Source organism: Rhinatrema bivittatum, chromosome 4 (assembly GCF_901001135.1).
Source record: "Rhinatrema bivittatum chromosome 4, aRhiBiv1.1, whole genome shotgun sequence".
In the NCBI taxonomy this organism is placed as follows: Eukaryota; Metazoa; Chordata; class Amphibia; order Gymnophiona; family Rhinatrematidae; genus Rhinatrema; species Rhinatrema bivittatum.
Window position 1 is genome coordinate 197,323,171 of NC_042618.1, and position 16,778 is coordinate 197,339,948.

At 46.8% G+C, this 16,778-nt stretch overlaps 1 protein-coding gene across 3 annotated transcripts in view; it reads right to left on the minus strand.

Moving 5' to 3' along the window:
- ABHD14A (abhydrolase domain containing 14A) overlaps positions 1-9,189 on the minus strand; it is a 33,817-nt gene extending 24,628 nt beyond the window's left edge. The window contains exon 1 of one of the 3 annotated variants that reach the window (XM_029599510.1): positions 9,135-9,189. The gene's annotated coding sequence lies outside the window, so the exon portion shown is untranslated. Of the gene's footprint in view, positions 1-7,381; positions 7,589-9,134 lie in introns of those variants that run through there. The other 2 variants (XM_029599511.1, XM_029599509.1) reach the window with 2 other exon arrangements.
- Positions 9,190-16,778: the final 7,589 nt, after the last annotated feature.

The window sequence follows — 16,778 nt, forward strand, 5'->3', positions numbered from 1 at the left end:
GTATGCACAGGCAGTGTGGTCGTAAGAGTATCCGCCGGGGGCCCCTCGATCCCTAACTCCTGAAGAACAAAGGGAATGAGGGGCTCCAGTTCTTCCCTTTGAAATAATCGTAGCACCCAGGGGGGGGTCATCCCCTTCCGGGGGGGGGGGGGGCCCTCTCTGCCACATCCGCATCCTGGACCGGAGCCACCAGAGAAGCCAGTGGATCGTGTCCCCCCCCCCGGTACCACCCACACCCTGACGGACCCCTGCGGATCCGAAGCGGCAGGGGCGAGTGGAGGGGGCATCCGCGGAATCTTGGTCCTCCTCCTCCTGCCAGCTGGCCAGGTAAGGTTTGTGCATTAAAAGCACAAACTCAGAGGAAAAATGTGGCCTGGACTTGCAGGAGGGGAGTGGGGGGAACTGCCAAAATTGACTCCTCACCCTCCTGCAGCCCCGAATTGGGGGCTGCCGAGACTCCCAAGATGGCCACCATTCTCATGGTTCGCCGACCCGGGAACTGCCTGGCCATGCGGTGGGAGGATTGACCCCGGGCTTGAGTTTTAGTCTGTGGGGGAGGGGCCTTCCCCACCCGGCAGACATCCAGAGCAAAGTCCCTCGCGTGACCAAGGGCTTTCCACACGCGAGGCAGCAGTGCAAACGCAGTATACTCTAAAAGGAGAAGCCACGAGCAGGAAGAAATCAGCTGGGCTGTGCTGCCTGGGTGGAGCAGAGGCAGCGGATCGAACCCTGCTCGGCTGCCGGCAAATGGAGAGAAAAAGCCCAGACTTTAAAAGTACTTCACATAGGGGAATGGCACATCCCTAAAGGAAATGCCAGGGAAAGATGTCCCGGAGCAAAGGCAGCCAGGTGGGGGGGGGGGGGGGGGGGGGAAATGACTGGATCACCAGTTTCACCCCACCGTAGGATCACCGGGAAAGAGGCCTAGGCTGCGGAATGCACCCTAGGCCCCGCAAGAGCGAGGAGACAGCGCTGTCTCCTGTAAAGAGAGGAAGAAGATAACCCCGCAGAGAAAAGGCTAACTAGTAAAAATCAGGGAACCGCAGGGTGAGCTGTCGCATCTGCTGGAGACAAATACTGAAGGGCTGCAGGGTAGGCTCTGTCCTGATATAGTTTTAGTCTGTCTCCATCTGCTGGACAGGAGGCTCAACCCTCCTGTCCAGCAGATGGACAGGATGGACTGATCCGGGTACGTACAGGGAAAACAGCATTACCTGGCTGAATGGCTCCCTACCATTTCCTCCTGCCCTACTTCCCAACTTTAAAAAAAAAAAAAAAATTGCAGTAACAGACCATAAGGTAAATCTCTTGTAAAGCCAACCTGCTACTCCTACTACATATTTCAATAGTGCAATTTCATTTATAATGGAAACTGGTTAAAACCAATAAGGCTATGATCCCTCTCAGTGCCTTTCTTCTGCCAGCAGATTCCACGTTACCAGCAGCCATTGCATTCTCAGAGCCTAAATACAATCACTCAAATCAGTTTTCTAAGCATTTCTACCCACAGCTGAAATTCTATCATTGATGCATTATGAAGACATCCAAAAAGGAAGGAAGGAAGTGATGCTCGTTGGAGATTTTTAATCTGCCGGATGTGGCTTGGAGTATCCCTGCGGCAGAATCTGTAAGGAGCAGAGGGATTGGGGATGCTCGTCAATGTGTTCTGCTTAGAAAAATGGCGACGGAACCCATGAGGAGAGGAGCGATACTGGACCTGATGCTCACAGATGAAGCCAGTATCTCTAGTGTCTGGGTAGGTGCCCACCTAAGCACCAGTGATCATCAGACAGTATGGTTTGATATAGTGGCCAAGATGGAGAGAAGTCACGCAAAGATCAAAGTCCTGGATTTCAAAACTACAGACTTTGTTCAAATGGGGAAGTAGCTGCAGGAGGAGCTAGATGACAGGGGGAAAATGGGTGAAGTGGAACAACAGTGGGTCAGATTAAAAAGGAACTATAATAAAGGCAAGAAAATTGCCAAGAGTACAGATGGGAATGGGGCAGATACCATCCCATTTACAGAAAGGAAAATTGGTTCTAAACTACTAATTTTCATTCCTGAAGTACCACGGATCAGTCCAGACGAGTGAGTTTATGCATCCCTACCAGCACCTGGAGGCAGAGAACAAAACTGAGACACTGCTACATAACAGGTATGTCTATCCAGTAACGAGCGGTAGGAAGAGCTGCGTTAGTGCCCGGCGCACCCGCGGTTGCCGCACGCACAGTGCAGCTCACCTACCGCTCGATCCTGTATTCAAACAGCTTGCAAATGCAAGCTGCATCTAAGAAGCGACCGTGAAGCGTTAGGCCCGCGCAACCCATTTTACTGTATAGAGCGCCTATACAGTATCCTGGGTGCGCGGGCCTAAAGCTTCACGGCCACGCTGGTATCTGTCATTTCAAATGTCATTTGAATTGACAGATACCAGGAAGTCGGGATTGCCAGCTCCCCTCCGGACATCGTGGCTTCCCCCGTGCCAGTCTCCTCTCCCCTCCTCCCGAAGCAGGGCGCGAAAAGCAGCCTTGCTCCGGGAGGAGGGAAGAAGGGATTGGCAGAACGAAGCGACTTACTTTTTTGCACCCCCCTCCGCACATGTGACGCCACGTCTTCAGCGGCCGTGCAGGCGTCCATCTTCGTGAGCAGCTGGAGGCAGGAGAGGTCGCTTTACACTGCCAGTTCATTCTTTCCTCCTCCCGAAGCAGGGCGCGAAAAGCAGCCTTGCCCCGGGAGGAGGGAAGAAGGGAGGGAAGAAGGGACTAGCAGTGTAAAGCAGCGAAGCGACTTACTTTTTGCAGCCCCTCCGGACATCGGACGACCTCTCCTGACTCCAGCTGCTCGCGAAGATGGACGCCTGCACGGCCGCTGAAGACGTGACGTCACATGCCGTGATGCCAAACGTCGTGACGTCACGTCTTCAGCAGCCGTGCAGGCGTCCATCTTCGCGAGCAGCTGGAGTCAGGAGAGGTCGTCCGATGTCCGGAGGGGCTGCAAAAATAGCCACCAGCTCCTCTGATCCCCCTGGAGTCCCCAGAGCCAGCCCAGCTGCCTTTGTATTTTCGCTGGCCCGCGGGAGTACCTCCAAGGTTCCAGTCCCACTCCCAAGGTGCAATCATGGCAAAACAAGGCCGAAGCCTGAAGGAGCAGAGAGAATGAAAAGTGAACTAACAAAGCTTGAACAGTGGTCAAAGGTTTGGCAGCTGGGATTCAATGCCAAGAAGTGCGGAGACTCTCTGGAGAAAGCGTTGTCAAGCGGCGTGCCACAGGGATCAGTGTTGGAACTGGTTCTGTTCAATATCTTTGTAAGCGAAATTGCAGAGGGGAGAAAAGGTAAAGTTTGTCTATTTGTGGAAGATACTAAGATCTGCAACAGAGTGGACACGCCGGAAGGAGTAGAGAGAATGAGACATGATTTAAAGAAGCTTGAACAGTGGTCGAAGATATGGCAGCTGGGATTCAATGCCAAGAAGTCCAGTCATGCATCTGGGGTGTGGTAATCCAAAAGAGCTGCATGTAATGGGGGATGAAGGGCTGTTGTCCACGGAGCAAAAGAGGGACCTTGGGTGATAGTGTCTAGAGATCTGAAGACAGCAAAGCAGTGTGACAAGGTGATAGCTAAAGCCAGAAGAATGCTGGGATACATAGACTGAGGAATAACTAGTATGAAAAAGGAAGTGATAATCTTCTTGTACAGGTCTTTGGTGAGGCTTCACCTGAAGTACTGTGTTCAGTTCTGGAGACCATATCTCAAGAGAGACATTGGCAGGATGGAGGTTGTCCAAAGAAGGGTGAACAAACTGGTGGGTGGTCTCCATCAAATGACTTATGAGGAAAGGTTGAAGGACCTAAATATGTGCAGGGGAGAAATGATACAGACCTTCAGATACCTGAAAAGTTTTAATGATACCCAATCAACAACAAACCTTTTCAGCTGGAAAGAAATCAGTAGAACTAGGGATCATGAAATGAAACTCCAGGGAGGACGACTCAGAACCAACATCAGGAAATATTTATTCACAGAGAGGGTGGTGGATGCCCGGAATGCCCTTCCAGAGGAGGTGAACACAAAAACAGTGAAAGAATTCAAAGGGGCATGGGATAAACACTGTGGTTCTCTAAAGGCTAGAGGATGGAAGTAAAGAAATGAGTGCATGGGGGCAAGTTGCTGGTGTGACAGTTACTACTCTTAACCAATAAGCCTTCATACTGTTGATGCTGCTCTATCAGTATTTTCTGCTTCAATGACAGGGAGAAAAGAGGAAAAGGGGAAGTAGATTCAGACAGCAAACAAGGACATTGAATTTTGCAGTCAGGGAAAGCAAATAAGCATATGAGTAACTTGCTGACACAACTGTTACTACCCTTAACCAATAAGCATGAAACTCTTGATGCAACTCCAACATTGATCTCTGCTTCAACAGCAGAAGGTAATGGGGAATTGGACTCAAACAGAAACTAACAAGGGCCCTGATCTTGATGGTCTGGGAAACTGATAAGTGCAGAAGCTACCATAAGCTTGCTGGGCAGACGGGATGGACTGTTGGTCCTTTTTTGCCATCATTTCGATGTTTCTATGTTTCGTGCATTTAGGGTGAAGAAATCCAAAGGAGTTCTATGTGATATTGGAGGGGAGAGACCTCAGGTGATAGTATCTGATGATCTGAAGGTGGTGAAGCAATGTGGCAAGACAATGGCTAATGTCAGAGAGATGCTGGCTATATATATATATAGAGAGAGAGAGAGAGAGAGAGATAAAACCAGCAGAAAAAAAGAAGTGATAATGATTTTGTACAGGTTTTTGGTGAGGCCTCACCTGGAGTACTGGGTTAAGTTCTGGAGTCTGTATCTCAAAAAGGATAGACAGGATGGAAGCAGTCCTGAGAAGTGACCAAAATGGTGTGGGGTATGCACTGGAAGACTTACGAGAAGAGACTGGAGGACCTAAATATATATACCCTTGAGGACAGTAGGGACAGGTCAGATATGATCCGGATTTTTAACTATCTAAAAGGTATTAATGATTACAATCATGTTTTCTGACAGAAAGCTGTAGGACTAGGAGTCATAGCATGAAGCTCCAAGGGAATAGATTCAGGAATAATGTCAGGAAATATTTCTTAACGAAAAGAGTAGTGGATGCATGGAATGCCCTTCTGGAAGAGTTAGTGAAGACAAGAACAATAATGAAATTCAAAAGGGTATGGGACAAACACAGAGGATCTCTAATGGCTAAAGAATGGAAGTGAAGTAACCTGCATGGAGCAGCAGTTACTACTCATAAAAACAAATTAAAAAAAAAAAAAAATAAATAGTTGCTGGTCAGACTGGGTGGACCATTTGGGTCTTTTTCAGCCATCATTATGAGTTTAGAATATGATAAGAATATGTCTTCCTGTAGCCCTCAGCACTTGCTGGGCCCCGTTAGGATGTCTCTGTTCTTGTGATAGGACCTAGCTAGCATAGGCATCGGAACGGGGAGGGCCACAGGGGTTATGGCCCCTCCAAATTTCCACCTGCAACAGCAAATATAAAAAACCTTTGTAGGCTCAAGCCACAATCACCTTTCCTTGTAAACTGCACATTTCTGCAATCGAGCACAGCTTACAACCTTTCAGCACACAGCCTACATGTTACCGCACACAAAAGACCAGCTACCTGTAGCACAATCCACAGCAGACCTAGCAGGATTGCTGTAGGAAAAGCAAAACCTTTCCCATAGCTGCAGCTGTTGTGTTCCATCTCTGCCACCCAGCATTACAAGCATTTATCTCACGGCCGGCACATCCTGTATGCTGATCTCATGATACATGGGATCAGCATACAGGACAGGTCAGCCACGAGATCTGAACATGCTTGTGGTGCTGGGCAACAGAGATGGAACACAACAGCTGTAGCTACAATAAAGTCTCCCACTGTTCAGCACCATGAGCCCTGCTCCAATCTTCCTTCTTTCCCATCCCCAACAGCTCATCAAGCCAGGCTGGATCACCATCCTGGACTACTCATTCTATGTCCTTCTCCAAGGCCTGCAACTTAAAAAGGCAGCATGCCAAGTAACTAAATGAATAGCTTGAGCCACTGACTCCCAAATGTATTCCCATGGAGGGGCAAGGAGAAGATACAGAGGGTGAGGAGAGACAGAAGACTGTTGCTGGAAACAGGGGTAAGAAGCAGGAAGCCAGATGCTGAGTGAAGCAGCAAGGGGACAGATACTGGGATTCAACGGGGAGGGAGAGAAGGAGACAAGAGAAACAAGGCTAGGGAAGGAGGCAGAGTGGAGGAGGCTGGAGAGAAGGCAGACAGCAGATGATCCAGAAAAATCAGAAAGATCTTTGATGCTATCTCTACATGCTTTGGTGACCCTTTCCTGCTCTCTCCTCCCTCCCTCCAGCATGTTCCTATCTCTGTCTACTCTAGTTCATGTCCTGGCAATGACAGATCTCAGCTCTGCTCCTCTGCTGGCATCTCTCATCTTACACCTGCATTAGCAGTCAATTTTTGAAACGCAAGGGGGCTGCACACAGTTCAAACAACTGATCACTGAACCATACGGACAGAAAACAAATCAAAGCATGGCTATTCACATAGGCCTTCACACAGCCCCATAACTAAACTTCCATCCTATCGAGAGACACTCATTTTCCTGAGGGCTTTATCCCAACTTCTATATCTATCAACATCTGCTTACTCCCTCTATTCTCATTTTTATTATATAGATAAGTCTAGCTATATTATGGAATCTTATAACTTTAATTGTAGAGGTTCTATTTATTAACAGTTCTACTATGTTCATGTTTGAATTATTTATGTAGCGCTATTTAATTTTTTGAGCAGTCTTATGTCTGTTTAGCATTAATATACCCACTGCAGACCAAGGGAAAGGGAAAGGAAGACCCTGACCCCTTCTCCACTTTTTGTTGTTTTCATCAAGTTTCAGCTTCTGCATTGTGCTGAAATCTCTTGTATTCTGAGCCATTATATTGGGCTTTTTTTTTTTTTTTTCCCTGCACTAGCATAGTCCAAAAGACCCAGCCAATGAGCTAGAACCTCCAACAAAATTCCTGAAAATCTGCCGCTGAGCGCCGAGAAATTCTGGAGAGCATGAGAAGTGAATAAATAATTTGATGCTGTTTCGGTCACAGTAACTAAGCCCCTTCCGCCCCTCACCGGTTTAAACCTAATCCTCTCCCCCTCCCCCGCAATGTTTTCCTGGTTTCTCAGCGTGCGCTTGGGAGTCTCGGCCGCGGATCAGGCCCGTGGTCGGCATTTCATGGCAGTGCCCTGGCTCTAAGAAGGAAAACCCGCAGCCAGATGCTGAAAGCTGCAGAGCCGGGCTCCGAGCCCTGCCCCCATACCCTTCCCGGCTCAGGCCTACCGCAGCCCGGCCCGGCTCTGCCTCCAGCAGCGCGGGTGTACTGCGGTGTTCTCCCCGCGATCCGCCACTCACTGCGGCCGAAAGCAGGATCGCGTCTCCGGGGCTCCGCTCGGCTCTGCTCGCAGTAGGGATCGCGTCAGACTCCACCGCAGGCTCGGTGCTGCACTGACAGTGCTCCCCTCCCTCCCAACCACCACCACGTCTTGCGCAGAGGTTCCACCCGGGGGCTTCATTTATATATTAAAAAGGAACTGTGGAGGAGAGGAAGTGAGCTGGACAAAGCCAGATCAGGAGCAGAACTAAGGGGGAATTGTCTGTTTCACACACACATAGTCGAACACACTCTTATTGAGCGCTTGTAGGTGAAGGACGGCTGGGGTTGGGGATGCAGAATCACTGGGAAAATGATGAGAAGTCAAATAGAGAGAATGGGGCGCTCTCTCTCTCTCTTTAACCCGCTCCTCCTCTCTGCCCTGATGATCCTAATTCTCCGTCCCCAGCCCCTCCATAAATTATCTAGTGATCTGAAACCACCATTCCTGGTGATCCACGAGCCCCTTCTTGTCTTGGAAAATCACCCTCACCAGCATCTCTCCTCTCCTTCCTTGGCCACTAAAGTACAGGGCTCCTCTTCAAGACAATAGACTGTTCACCTCTGCTTTAGAGGGCAGGATCAGACCGGTTTTCACTGTCTGTTGTCTTCAGTCTACTTGGACAAAGGCATGGGGCCTGGAATCAGGGCCAGTGCCCTAAACCCCCAACCCTAGCAAGTGTTCCATGACTGCCATCACTTCTTCCACATTTTGAAAATGGCGGTCTTGCGTACCCCGGCGGCACCCTGCCTTAGGCGACCGCCTAGACCTGTCTAATGGTCGCACTGGCCCTACCTGGAATTAAAAGCATGGCCTGCTCTTTCAGGCCAATGCAATACAGTGCAGTCAGCCAAGCGTACTGTTTAACCCGTGGTTGGACACCGTCCACAACCCCTTATGCCAGAGCTTTCCAAACTTTTCATGTTGGTGACACACTTTTTAGACAAACATAATTTCACAACACAGTAATTCAGTCTACTAGCAAACCAGAGGTTAAAGGTTAAATGAACGAAACGTGTTTCAACAATTTATGTAGGTTTCCTTAAATATATACATAAATAACATGTTTCACAACACAACCTAACTCATGAAAACCTTTCATTTATATTAAAAATATATAATATTCCAAGATTAATGTTATTGTTATAATTTGAGTAACAATAACAAATTGTCTGTCCCCACACACTCATCTCTCTCCTCCCCCAGCACAAGTATATCCCCCACACACTCATCTCTCTCCTCCCCCAGCACAAGTATATCCCCCACACACTCATCTCTCCCCACCCCCCAAGCACATGTCTGGCCTCCACACACTCATATCTCCCCACCCCAGCATATGTCTGTCCCACACATATTCATATCTCCTCACCCCAGCACGTCTATCCCACACATACTCATATCTCCCCACCCTAGCACATGCCTATCCCCCACACAATCATATCTCCCCCCCCCCAGCACATGCCTATCCCCCACACACTCATATCTCCCCCCCCCCCAGCACATCTGGCCCCCACACTCATGTACCTCTTCTTTTTGATTGTTGCCAGTGTTTCATGAAAAAACAAGCGCTATTTTCCAAAAAAACAAGCCCAAGCACATGTCTGTCCCCCACACACTCATCCCTTCCCCCCAGCACATGTCTGGCACCCACACTCATGTACCTCTTCCTTTTGATTGTTGCCAAGTGCTTCACTCCCTTCAGGGTTCAAGCCTGCCATTGCGTTATCCCTTCCATGATCACCAGACACTGTTGCTTGCAGTCAGTGCTCCTCGTGGCCAGGCCTCATCGGCAGCAGCAGCCAATGACAGGGACAGCTGGGCTCAAGTCCCACCCACCAAGCCCCCCCCCAAAAAAAACAAACCACGATTGACAGCAAAAATTGCCCTATAATAAGCAACCCATGAACTGAAAAAAAAAATGAATCTCTAGAAAAAAAAAGCCCAAACTCACGTCGGAGTTGACTGGGCTTGCGTGACACACATGCACACTGCAGGTGACACACTAATGTGTCACGACACACAGTTTGGAAAGCTCTGCCTTATGCTATAAAGGGTGCATCCAAAACACGCGTCCAACCCTCCGCGAAGGTAATAGCGCTCATCACATGCACATTTTAACCTGCAAAAATTAATGCCTGCCCACAGCAGGTATTAATTCTTGAGGAGCCCAAAAAAATAAGAGGAACTCCCAGGCACCCACTCCTTTTTACCGTGGCACCCGATTTAAATATTAGATTGGGCACCCGGGAGAGGTGGATCGGCACGCGTTAAGGGAGTGGGCACTCAATCATGAGCACCCGTTTAATGCGTGCCAATATTGCATCAGCCTGTTTGCTTCTTAAGAGTGGAAGGAAGGGAACAATACCACATGCTCTCCTCACTTTCTTCTCTCTCTCTCTCCCTCCCCCACCACACCCAATCCTATTTCCTCCCCTCTCCATTTTTTCTCCACCCCTCTGATCACTTCATTTACATACTTCCCACTCTCATCATCTCACTCACATCCCATAGTCCTTTCGGTCTTCTCACTCACAACCCACAGCACCTTTGCTTCTCTGACTCACTCTTTTCCCCTTTCCCCTTACACAACCCACAGCTTTTCTTTTGCCTGCCCACATCCCATCACTCACTCGCTCCCCACCCCCAGTCCCCTCATTCACTCTTCTGTCCCTTTTTGTCTTTTTTGCCCTCAGGAATGTGGTCACCGACAGCAAATTCAGCAGGCCCTGGGATGATGGTGTAATAAGCAGGAAGCCAACACACCCAGAAACAGTGGGACTGACAGGCATTTACCCTGTGTCTTTTTTTTACTGTGGCTGTTGACCCTCAAAGCCTTCTAAATTGTTCTAGAAAATTGCATAACACTGAAAGACATGTGGCTGCCCTCGTCTCATGGTAAGCAACTCCAACATTCTCTGTTCTTCTCCGCTTTCTCCAAGGGCTGGAGGGCCATAAGTAATCCTTGCAACTGGCTCTATTCTGTTTCCTCAGAGGAGCCAAAATTGTTATCCATTGCCAGCTCTGCTCAGCTCTGCTCCACTTCCTTGGGTCCCAGAAAAACAGGTGGCAGAATGCTGCTTTGGATTGCTCTGTCAGAAATTAAGCCCTCGGGAATGGACACAAAAAAGGGGGTGAATTAGTACAAGTCTGAAAGTTGTGAGCAATAGTGCCAGGGTTGAAGCCTTGACAATTGGCACTACTGCTCGCAAGTTTCAAATTTGTGCTAATTCAAACCCTTTGCTTTGCAGAGTAGTATCACTCTTTCCTCTTCAGGTCTCTGCAATACAGGAGGGAAATTGGGAGGGGGGGGGGGGGGGGGAGGTAAACAAGAGTGGAGGGCCTAGATTAGAAAGCAGAGTAACTGTTGTCTCTGTGCTCCAGGCTCACCCCCTCTCCTTCTCTTTCCTACATGCTATCTGGGCAGAAGGGCTTGTTGCTTGCCTCTAAAGTCTGAAATGAAGTGCCGAAACTATGTTCCTGGCCACGTCCCACAAATTAAGCCTTGGGTGCACGATTCTTGTGGGTGGGGGAATGTTAGGTGGACTTTCGAGGGGCTGGGGGGTTGGAAGACAGGTGTGAGTGACTGTGGGGAGGGAGTCACGGGTTGTTTGGTCGCAGGAGGTGGGGGGAATGTGGGGTGTTAAGTTGACATTAGTCCCCATTATTGTCAGCTCCAACTTCTGCTACTCCTGGAGGTAATAGCCCATGATGTAATAGTGTTAAGGACCTGGCTTATATAAATCTAAATAAATAAAGGAGAGAACTGCTTTCTTGCTGTTCCTAAAAAATTAAACAGCCCTCTGCATTATAGTTCTCATACTTAGACGAAGCACATGACAAAACAACTTTTGAAAACAACTAGTTACTGTTACTTTGTTTATTGTATTTTATTGTTTTAGATATTGTTGTGTGTTTTATCATGCTATATTTCTTATGCCTGTTTTAAAGGCATTTTGTTTTGTAATTGCCTGCCTCCAGCAGAAGTATCTGGAAAGGCAGTTTCCAAATTATTACATTTAAATTAATTAAATTCTCTTTTTTATAGGATGACAGGATAAAAAGGCTCATCAAAAAGGGCAGTGGAAGAGTATATCTGTCAAACAGAAACAGAATATTATTCCTGGGGGAATTCTGTGCAAAAAAAATTAAAAATCTGCAAAATTCTGCATACTTTATATTGATCAAAATAACACAATATGCATGACAGTCTTTAAATAATTAATTTAAAATGTAATACAGAAGGTTATTTCTTAAAGATTCAGAGTTTTAAATATTTTGAGCAGAATTTCCCTAGAAGTACATTGTAAAAGTGCCCCTTCTACCCTCTCCCTACTCCCCTGGCCAGCCTCCTTTTCACTTTGCCCTCTTAGGTCTCACCTCCTCCACCCTTTACCCTCTTAGGCCCCAACTCCTCCACCCTCCCCTTCCCCTCTAGGATCAACCCCTTCCCCTCAACTCCACTCCCAGAGTTTGACCTTTCTCTCAGGCTCCCTCTGCCCCCCCCCCCCCGTCTCTCACACACACACACATACATACACACACAGACACAGGCTCTCACTCTCTCATACATATACACACTCCCCTCATACAGACTCCCTTTCTCTCTCTCTCTTGCACACACACACACACACACACACACACCATCATATCGGCTCCTCTCTCTCTCTCTCTTTCACACACACTCATCCCCTCATTCAGGCTTCCTCTCTCACTCTCGCACACGTAAACATAACCTCATATAGGCTTCCTCTCTCTCTCTCTCTCTCTCTCTCTCTTGCACACACACATCCCTTCATACAGGCAGCCTCTCTCTCACTTGCACACACACCTTCACACAGGCTTCATCTCTCTCTTGCATACATACCCACACAGGCTGTCTTTCTCTCTCACGCATACACCCTCACACAGGTTACCTATCTCTCTCACACACATCCCTGCCACTGGCTCCCTCTCTGTCATACACATGCACCCATACACAGGCTCCCTCTCTCTCACACACACATATCCCTTCACACAGGCTCCCTCTCTTACAAAAAAGCACCCTCGCTGTCTCACATACACACAATTCCTTTTTCACACACACCAGCTCCAAATCTCTCACACATATACACACTCCTTCATAATCTGCTGACATAGGCTCCCTCTCTCTGGCACACACACCCATGCATCTCTCACACGCACCCCCCTTATACAAAGAACATAAGAACATAAGAAATTGCCATGCTGGGTCAGACCAAGGGTCCATCAAGTCCAACATACTGTATCCAACAGAGGCCAAACCAGGCCACAAGAACCTGGCAATTACCCAAACACTAAGAAGATCCCATGCTACTGATGCAATTAATAGCAGTGGCTATTCCCTAAGTAAATTTGATTAATAGCCATTAATGGACTTCTCCTCCAAGAACTTATCCAAACCTTTTTTGAACCCAGCTACACTAACTGCACTAACCACATCCTCTGGCACCAAATTCCAGAGCTTTATTGTGCATTGAGTGAAAAAGAATTTTCTCCGATTAGTCTTAAATGTGCTACTTGCTAACTTCATGGAATGCCCCCTAGTCCTTCTATTATTCAAAAGTGTAAATAACCGAGTCACATCTACTCATTCAAGACCTCTCATGATCGAGACGGAGCATAGTTGGTAGTCTTACACACACCCCTACACACAGCCTCGCCGTCTCTCACACACATACTTCTACACACAGACTCACACTCACTGGGGCCTGCTCCATCTTTACCATGAGCAGGATGGTTTCCACTTGCGGCTACCAAGGCTTGCTCCATCTTTATTGCGAGCAGGATGGGATCTGTTTGTGGCACACTGGGCCTGCACCATCTTCACGAGCTAGATGGGCTCCGCTCATGGCCACCAGGACCTGCACCATTTTCTTCTCAAGTGGAATAGGTTCTGCTTGTGGCCGCTGGGACCTGCACCATCTTTGCTGTGAGCAGGATGGGCTCTGCTCGTGGCCGCCGGGACCTGCACCATCTTCGCTACAAGCAGGATGGGCTCCGCTTGTGGCACTCTGGGGCCTGCATTATCTTCACTGAGAGGGGGATGGAATCCACTTGCATCGTGCCGGGGCCTACTCCAAATTCGGCGCAAAAAATGGAAATTCTGCTCAGGGGGGGGAATTCTGTGCAAATGCTGTCCTCCACAATAGCACAGAATTCCCCCAGGAATAGAATATGATGGCAGATAAAGATCATATGGCCCTCCAATCTGCCTATTCACTTCTACTCAGCTATCCTTTGTGCATGTCCTATGTTCTCTTGAATTATGACACTGATGTCTTCTCCATCACCTCCACATGGAAACTGTTCAATGTTTTCCTTAAAGAAATATTTCCTTAATTACTCCTGATTCTACCCCCTTTCACTCGCATCCCAAAAATTTGTTCTATACAATTCATTTATACTGTGGGTTTTTCCAATAAATCCGTAACTTGATAATTTAAGTTAATTGGTCTTGGAGTATTGGTTCTTTTGAATTGTTTGGGTACTTTTAGAGCTCCCTCCCAAGAATTAGTTCTTAAATCCGATATAGTTGACATAAATTCAAGTCCCATATCTCATACCTTTGTCCAGATTTTCAAGAATGATCTTCTTACTTCTTATCCATTCTCCTTGCTGGTCCCAGGAGGATACCTCCCCACTCCTTTTTCAATATCCAGATGATATCATAGTGGTTAATACCAGATAGGTGTCACTGGTCCTCTCTGAAATCCCCTTCTCCTCCTTCCAGAAATTAATGGAGATACATTCCTTCAGGGGCTTTCCGAGGGCCCCTGCAGAGTGAGGGACTCCCAATCTCCTTTAAGATGTTAAGCATTGAGTCCTTGGATCCTCAGAGAACTCATTCAGATGGTAAAAATAAAACACATCCAAATTCAACCAAAGCCTGGGTTAATGAAGGGTGGAATAAAACTTCTTTTATCCCAAATCAAAAAGGGACAAAAATAACAACATTGAGATCGGAATAAGGCATCCTTTCTCCCTTGCCATTACCAGACCTCCTTTCACGATGTCTAAGAGTCATTTCCCAAAAGAAAATATACCAGATCCAGAAGCAGGCATAGAGACATCCTGCCCCTGTAAGAGACAACTTAAAATCCACACAGTAAAGTGATGACACTAGGTTTTATACTCTGTTTACTCCATTATTTCAGCCTCTCACATGGAGAAGCTAAACCCAACCTACCATCTACTTCTATCCCCCTCTTAATATGAGACAATCCTTTTAGGAGAGACCCAGTAGGGCTCTCTATGGAAAACCATTGACCATTTTAGTAGTTGTCTTCTGGACCAACTCTGTTCAATTTATATTCGTTTGAAAGTATGGTCTCTAGAATTGTATACAGTACTCCAAATGAGGTCTCACCAGAGACTTAAATAGGGGCCAATATTGCCTCCTCTTTCCTGCTGGCTATTCCTCTCCCTATGCACCCAAGCATCTTTCTGACTTTTACCGTCACCTTATCCACTTGTTTGGCCTTAAGATCATTTGGTATGAACACCCCCCCCCTCCCCCCCAAGAACCCACTCTTATTTTTCTGCACAGAAGAACTTCACCCCCTATATAATACCATTAACCTTGGGTTTTTGCAACCCAAATGCAATGGTGAATAAAAAGGAAAATATCATAATGCCTTTGTATCGCTCCATGGTGAGACTGCACCTTGAGTACTGTGTACAGGTCTGGTCGCCGCATCTCAAAAAAGATATAGTTGCGATGGAGAAGGTACAGAGAAGGGCGACCAAAATGATAAAGGGGATGGAACAGCTTCCCTATGAGGAAAGACTAAAGAGGTTTAGGGCTGTACAGCTTGGAGAAGAGATGGCTGAGGGGGGATATGATAGAGGTCTTTAAGATCATGAGAGGTCTTGAACGAGTAGATGTGAATCAGTTATTTACTCTTTCGAATAATAGAAGGACTAGGGGGTACTCCATGAAGTTAGCAAGTAGCACATTTAAAAATAATTGTAGAAAATTCTTTTTCACTCAATGCACAATTAAACTCTGGAATTTGTGCCAGTGGATGTGGTTAGTGCAATTAGTGTGGCTGGGTATAAAAAAGGTTTGGATAAGTTCTTGGAAGAAAAGTCTATTAACTGCTATTAATCTAGTTGACTTAGGGCCGGATTTTAAATGCCCTGCGCGCGTAAATCCTGTCTGAGAGGCAGACCTTGCCTTAAATTTATTTATTTATTTATTTCGGATTTTTATATACCGACATTCTCAATACAAGTATCGAATCAGGTCGGTTTACATATAACAAAACTTTCGCACAAAAGGCGTTACATGGAACAGCGTTTCTTAACATATAACGTATAACATATTGCATTTAGCATATAACCTATAACATATGGATATTAATAATAGATTAAATTAAATATTACATAGATAATAATAATAATAATAATAATAGTAACTCGTCAACAGGACGTAGGTGAATGCTCGGCATGATTATAGCGAGAATAAATATCTAGAAAAAAATTAAAGGGTAGACTAAATTGAGATTTGAGGGTACACAGACCATGTTGATGTGCAAAGTATGCGAGAAATCCATGAGTTAAGGAAGACAGATGAATCAGAGAAGAAGTCTTTAAGAAGTCTTTAAGAAGTCTTTAAGGTGAGAAGTTCAGATCCGACGTAGTTTGAGTCTTGAAGGGGGGTAAAGGTGAAACTGGATCTGGTGTTGAGCTATTTTCTTTTGGCCGGTGTCTAAGTAAACTTGTGATTCTGTATATGTTTGCCTGAAAAGCCACGTTTTTAGATTTTTCTTAAAAGTTAGATGGCAGGTCTCTTGGCGTAGATCTGGCGGGGTAGTGAGTTCCAGAGTGTGGGTCCGGCTGTTGAGAGTGCTCGTTTTGTTAATGTGGTTTTGATCGGGGGAGCATATAAGGAACCTTTGTAGTTGTGCCTGATGGGTCTTTGAGATGTGTGAAGGCGGAGAAGCGAATTTAGATTTAGGTGGGCGATGCCCATTATGTCCTTGTGGATCATTGATAGAGTCTTGTAGGTGATTCTAGCTTTTATAGGAAGCCAGTGTAGGCTGTGAAGAATAGGTGTTATGTGGGCTCTTTTATTAGTGTTGGTGAGTAGCCTTGCTGCTGCATTCTGCACCATCTGTAATGGTCTGGTGGATAAAGCTGGGAGACCCTAGCAGTAGAGAGTTGCAGTAGTCCAGCTTAGACAGAATTAAAGACTGGACTACTAGTCGGAAGTCGCTGAAGTGAAGAAGAGGTTTGAGATTTTTCAGCACTTGGAGTTTGTAATAGCATTCTTTAGTTGTGTTGGT